Below are 7,993 nucleotides of genomic sequence, written 5' to 3'. Positions count from 1 at the left end.
TGTGAGGTTCGATTTCAATTTTTGGATTTTCTGAAAAAATACAACTGTTTTTCATTGGGTTACTTATATTTTTTCTACTAAAACATTTTAAGCACTGCATGCATTCTTTTGAATTTTAGGGAACAGTTACCATACTAAAATAGAGGAGGTGCAGTGCAAAGTTTGATAAGTGGAATATCTCAGAAAATATACCGGTATCTTGTTTCATGTTTTGAACTTAGAAATATTTTTATACCCCTGACCTAAAAGCTTCAAAAGGGCAGCGCATCATATTTAGGACATAAACATACTGTGTTTTCAATGTAGAGCTAGGTTACCTGTAGATTTAACCATGCTAAATTGAATTTGGAACCAAAAGCGCAGCATGAGGTTTCAAATATTAAATCTCCATTCTACCACAACTAAATGAAATGCCAACTCTTTTGTATTACAAAAATATATTGAGTGAAGTGGCATGGGTTGAGTCCAGTATTTTGAGTGGGTTGTTGATCTGAATTTACGGAATCCCTGACAACAGCCTGTAAACACAATATGGTGCTCTATATGTCCAGCAGTTCCTTAACACTGTAATACTTCACACAAACTTATCATACCCGTGAAGACACCCCGGGGTAGATTAGGTCTTCAACAACCTATTCTTGTCATTGATATCATGAGCATCAATCCCCACAATTGGGATCGATGACATGCTTCAACCAAGTCAGCGAGCCTGACCACCCGATCCCATTGGTCGCCTCTTATGACAAGCATAGTCGTCTTTTAGGGCAAGAATGGGTTGCCCAAGACCTATTCTACCCTGGATAATCACGGGTCAACTGTTATCATGTCATATTGCTCACTGTGATGCAAAACATATGCAACGTCGTACAAAAGTGCCAAAATAGCAAGCTCTCTGTTGACCTTTAAAGTTTGAAATACATTCTCTTTGCAGATTTCTGTCATGTTCTCTGCATGAAAATATTTGCCACACGTCCTTTGAATCATCGTACAACCGCATCGTTTATGACTCCTACTAGAACGTTTACAAATTATTATATAAAAGAAACATCCCTGTGTGTTTTCCAATATAAATTAAACAGGAGACGAACACTGGTCGCGAAAAAGGGACAACTACAGACTTTTCATATTGCTTGGATATAGCATTTGGGTAAATAATCGTCACTACCCCCACAACTGTCGTAAGATATTTACTATTTTTACTATGTATGACTCCTACTGGACCTTCTACACATTATTATATAAAAGAAACATCCCTGTGCGTTTTCCAATAACAATTAAATGGGGGACGAACACTGGTCGCGGAAAGGGACAACTACAGACTTTTCATATTGCTTGGATATAGCGCGTGGGTAAATAGTGGTCACTACCTCCAAAGATGTTGTAATATATATATTAATTTTACTATGCATGACCCCTACTGGTCACTCTACACATTATTATATCAAAGAAACATCGCTGTGCGTTTTACAATATCAATTAACTGGTCGCGGAAAGGGACATCTACAGACTTTTCATATTGCTTGGATATAGCGCGTGGGTAAATAGTGGTCACTACCTGCACAACTGTTGAAATATAATGATTATTTTTACTGTTTTTGACTCTTACTTGTCAGTATACACATTATTATATCAAAGAAACATCCCTGTGTGTTTTCCAATATCAATTAAACGGGAGACGAACACTGGTTGCGGAAAGGGACATCTACAGACTTTTCATATTGCTTGGATATAGCGTGTGGGTAAATAGTGGTCACTACCTCCACAGCTGTTGTAATATATTTATTATTTTTACTATGCATGACTCCTACTGGACCATCTACACATTATTATATAAAAGAAACATCGCTATGTGTTTTCCAACATCAATTAAATGGGGTACGAACACTGGTCGCGGAAAGGCACATCTACAGACTTTTCATATTGCTTGGATATAGCGCGTGGGTAAATAGTGGTCACTACCTGCACAACTGTTGAAATATAATGATTATTTTTACTGTTTATGACTCCTATTGGTCAGTATACACATTATTATATAAAAGAAACATCCCTATGTGTTTTCCAATATCAATAAAACGGGAGACCAGCACTGGTCGCGGAAAGGGACATCTACAGACTTTTCATATTGCTTGGATATAGCGCGTGGGTAAATAGTGGTCACTACCTCCACAGATGTTGTAATATATATATTAGTTTTACTATGCATGACCCCTACTGGTCACTCTACACATTATTATATAAAAAAAATCCCTTTGCTTTTTCCAATATCAATTAAACGGGAGACCAACACTGGTCGCGGAAAGGGACATCTACAGACTTTTCATATTTTTTGGATATAGTGCGTGGGTAAAAAGTGGTCAGTACCTGCACAACTGTTGAAATATAATGATAATTTCTATTATTTATGACTCCTACTGGTCACACTTCACATTATTATATAAAAGAAACATCCTTATGTGTTTTCCAATATCAATTAAACGGGAGACCAGCACTGGTCGCGGAAAGGGACATCTACAGACTTTTCATATTGCTTGGATATAGCGCGTGGGTAAATAGTGGTCACTACCTCCACAGATGTTGTAATATATATTAGTTTTACTATGCATGACCCCTAGTGGTCACTTTACACATTAGTTTATCAAAGAAACATCGCTGTGCGTTTTCCAATATCAATTCAATTGGAAACGAACACTGGTCGCGGAAAGGGACATCTACAGACTTTTCATATTGCTTGGATATAGCGCGTGGGTAAATAGTGGTCACTATCTCCACAGCTGTTGTAATATATCTATTATTTTTACTATGTATGCCTCCTACTGGTCACTCTACACATTATTATTTAAAAAACATCCCTGTGCGTTTTCCAATATCAATTAAACGGGAGACGAACACTGGTCGCGGAAAGGGACATCTACAGACTTTTCATATTGCTTGGATATAGCGCGTGGGTAAATAGTGGTCACTATCTCCACAGCTGTTGTAATATATCTATTATTTTTACTATGTATGCCTCCTACTGGTCACTCTACACATTATTATTTAAAAAACATCCTGTGCGTTTTCCAATATCAATTAAACGGGAGACGAACACTGGTCGCGGAAAGGGACATCTACAGACTTTTCATATTGCTTGGATATAGCGCGTGGGTAAATAGTGGTCACTACCTGCACAACTGTTGAAATATAATGATTATTTTTACTGTTTATTACTCCTACTGGTCAGTATACACATTATTATATAAAAGAAACATCCCTGTGCGTTTTCCAATATCAATTAAACGGGAGACGAACACTGGTCGCGGAAAGGGACATCTACAGACTTTTCATATTGCTTGGATATAGCGCGTGGGTAAATAGTGGTCACTACCTGCACAACTGTTGAAATATAATGATTATTTTTACTGTTTATTACTCCTACTGGTCAGTATACACATTATTATATAAAAGAAACATCCCTGTGCGTTTTCCAATATCAATTAAACGGAAGACGAACACTAGTCGCGGAAAGGGACATCTACAGACTTTTCATATTGCTTGCATATAGCGCGTGGGTAAATAGTGGTCACTACCTGCACAACTGTTGAAATATAATGATTATGTTTACTGTTTATTACTCCTACTGGTCAGTATACACATTTTTATATAAAAGAAACATCGCTTTGTGTTTTCCAATATCAATTAAACGGGAGACGAGCACTGGTCGCGGAAAGGGACATCTACAGACTTTTCATATTGCTTGGATATAGCGCGTGGGTAAATAGTGGTCACTACCTGCACAACTGTTGAAATATAATGATTATTTTTACTGTTTATGACTCCTACTGGTCACTCTACACATTTTTATATAAAAGAAACATCGCTTTGTGTTTTCCAATATCAATTAAACGGGAGACGAACACTGGTCGTGGAAAGGGACATCTAAAGACTTTTCATATTGCTTGCATATAGCGCGTGGGTAAATAGTGGTCACTACCTCCACAACTGTTGAAATATAATGATTATTTTTACTGTTTATTACTCCTACTGGTCACTCTACACATTTTTATATAAAAGAAACATCGCTTTGTGTTTTCAATTATCAATTAAACGGGAGACGAGCACTGGTCGCGGAAAGGGACATCTACAGACTTTTCATATTGCTTGCATATAGCGCGTGGGTAAATAGTGGTCACTACCTGCACAACTGTTGAAATATAATGATTATTTTTACTGTTTTTGACTCCTACTGGTCACTCTACACATTTTTATATAAAAGAAACATCGCTTTGTGTTTTCCAATATCAATTAAACGGGAGACGAACACTGGTCGCGGAAAGGGACATCTACAGACTTTTCATATTACTTGGATATAGCGCGTGGGTAAATAGTGGTCACTATCTCCACAGATGTTGTAATATATATATTAGTTTTACTATGCATGACCCCTACTGGTCACTCTACACATTATTATATAAAAGAAACATCCCTGTGCGTTTTCCAATATCAATTAAACGGAAGACGAACACTGGTCGCGGAAAGGGACATCTACAGACTTTTCATATTGCTTGGATATAGCGCGTGGGTAAATAGTGGTCACTATCTCCACAGATGTTGTAATATATATATTAGTTTTACTATGCATGACCCCTACTGGTCACTCTACACATTATTATATAAAAGAAACATCCCTGTGCGTTTTCCAATATCAATTAAACGGAAGACGAACACTGGTCGTGGAAAGGGACATCTAAAGACTTTTCATACTGCTTGCATATAGCGCGTGGGTAAATAGTGGTCACTACCTGCACAACTGTTGAAATATAATGATTATTTTTACTGTTTATGACTCCTACTGGTCACTCTACACATTTTTATATAAAAGAAACATCGCTTTGTGTTTTCCAATATCAATTAAACGGGAGACGAACACTGGTCGCGGAAAGGGACATCTACAGACTTTTCATATTGCTTGGATATAGCGCGTGGGTAAATAGTGGTCACTATCTCCACAGATGTTGTAATATATATATTAGTTTTACTATGCATGACCCCTACTGGTCACTCTACATATTATTATATAAAAGAAACATCCCTGTGCGTTTTCCAATATCAATTAAACGGAAGACGAACACTGGTCGCGGAAAGGGACATCTACAGACTTTTCATATTGCTTGGATATAGCGCGTGGGTAAATAGTGGTCACTATCTCCACAGATGTTGTAATATATCTATTATTTTTACTATGTATGCCTCCTACTGGTCACTCTACACATTCTTATATAAAAAACATCCCTGTGCGTTTTCCAATATCAATTAAACGGGAGACGAACACTGGTCGCGGAAAGGGACATCTACAGACTTTTCATATTGCTTGGATATAGCGCGTGGGTAAATAGAGGTCACTACCTGCACAACTGTTGAAATATAATGATTATTTTTACTGTTTATGACTCCTACTGGTCACTCTACACATTTTTATATAAAAGAAACATCGCTTTGTGTTTTCCAATATCAATTAAACGGGAGACGAACACTAGTCGCGGAAAGGGACATCTACAGACTTTTCATATTGCTTGCATATAGCGCGTAGGTAAATAGTGGTCACTACCTCCACAGATGTTGTAATATATATATTAGTTTTACTATGCATGACTCCTTCTGGTCACTCTACACATTAGTATATCAAAAAAACATCCCTGTGCGTTTTCCAATATCAATTAAATGGGAGACGAACACTGGTCGCGGAAAGGGACAACTACAGACTTTTCATTTTTGGATATAGCGCGTGGGAAAAAAAGTGGTCACTACCTCCACAACTGTTGAAATATAATGATTATTTTTACTGTTTATGACTCCTACTGGTCAGTATACACATTATTATATAAAAGAAACATCCCTGTGCGTTTTCCAATATCAATTAAACGGAAGACGAACACTGGTCGCGGAAAGGGACATCTACAGACTTTTCATATTGCTTGCATATAGCGCGTGGGTAAATAGTGGTCACTACCTCCACAACTGTTGAAATATAATGATTATTTTTACTGTTTATGACTCCTACTGGTCACTCTACACATTTTTATATAAAAGAAACATCGCTTTGTGTTTTCAATTATCAAATAAACGGGAGACGAGCACTGGTCGCGGAAAGGGACATCTACAGACTTTTCATATTGCTTGGATATAGCGCGTGGGTAAATAGTGGTCACTATCTCCACAGATGTTGTAATATATATATTAATTTTACTATGCAAGACCCCTACTGGTCACTCTACATATTATCATATAAAAGAAACATCCCTGTGCGTTTTCCAATATCAATTAAACGGAAGACGAACATTGGTCGCGGAAAGGGATATCTACAGACTTTTCATATTGCTTGCATATAGCGCGTGGGTAAATAGTGGTCACTACCTCCACAACTGTTGAAATATAATGATTATTTTTACTGTTTATGACTCCTACTGGTCACTCTACACATTTTTATATAAAAGAAACATCCCTGTGCGTTTTCCAATATCAATTAAACGGGAGACCAACACTGGTCGCGGAAAGGGACATCTACAGACTTTTCATATTGCTTGCATATAGCGCGTGGGTAAATAGTGGTCACTACCTGCACAACTGTTGAAATATAATGATTATTTTTACTGTTTATGACTCCTACTGGTCACTCTACACATTCTTATATAAAAGAAACATCGCTTTGTGTTTTCCAATATCAATTAAACGGGAGACGAGCACTGGTCGCGGAAAGGGACATCTACAGACTTTTCATATTGCTTGGATATAGCACGTGGGTAAATAGTGGTCACTACCTCCACAACTGTTGTGATATATATATATTAATTTTTACTATGCATGACCCCTAGTGGTCACTCTACACATTATTATATAAAAAACATCCCTGTGCGTTTTCCAATATCAATTAAACGGGAGACGAACACTGGTCGCGGAAAGGGACATCTACAGACTTTTCATATTGCTTGGATATAGCGCGTGGGTAAATAGTGGTCACTACCTCCACAACTGTTGTGATATATATATATTAGTTTTACTATGCATGACCCCTACTGGTCACTCTACACATTATTATATAAAAGAAACATCCCTGTGCGTTTTCCAATATCAATTAAACGGGAGACGAACACTAGTCGCGGAAAGGGACATCTACAGACTTTTCATATTGCTTGCATATAGCGCGTGGGTAAATAGTGGTCACTACCTGCACAACTGTTGAAATATAATGATTATTTTTACTGTTTTTGACTCCTACTGGTCACTCTACACATTTTTATATAAAAGAAACATCGCTTTGTGTTTTCCAATATCAATTAAACGGGAGACGAACACTGGTCGCGGAAAGGGACATCTACAGACTTTTCATATTACTTGGATATAGCGCGTGGGTAAATAGTGGTCACTATCTCCACAGATGTTGTAATATATATATTAGTTTTACTATGCATGACCCCTACTGGTCACTCTACACATTATTATATAAAAGAAACATCCCTGTGCGTTTTCCAATATCAATTAAACGGAAGACGAACACTGGTCGCGGAAAGGGACATCTACAGACTTTTCATATTGCTTGGATATAGCGCGTGGGTAAATAGTGGTCACTATCTCCACAGATGTTGTAATATATATATTAGTTTTACTATGCATGACCCCTACTGGTCACTCTACACATTATTATATAAAAGAAACATCCCTGTGCGTTTTCCAATATCAATTAAACGGAAGACGAACACTGGTCGTGGAAAGGGACATCTAAAGACTTTTCATACTGCTTGCATATAGCGCGTGGGTAAATAGTGGTCACTACCTGCACAACTGTTGAAATATAATGATTATTTTTACTGTTTATGACTCCTACTGGTCACTCTACACATTTTTATATAAAAGAAACATCGCTTTGTGTTTTCCAATATCAATTAAACGGGAGACGAACACTGGTCGCGGAAAGGGACATCTACAGACTTTTCATATTGCTTGGATATAGCGCGTGGGT

This window comes from Haliotis cracherodii, unplaced genomic scaffold (assembly GCF_022045235.1).
Source record: "Haliotis cracherodii isolate W230 unplaced genomic scaffold, xgHalCrac1.p SCAF_4, whole genome shotgun sequence".
Lineage (NCBI taxonomy): Eukaryota > Metazoa > Mollusca > Gastropoda > Lepetellida > Haliotidae > Haliotis > Haliotis cracherodii.
Note: the sequence above shows the minus strand (reverse complement) of the source record.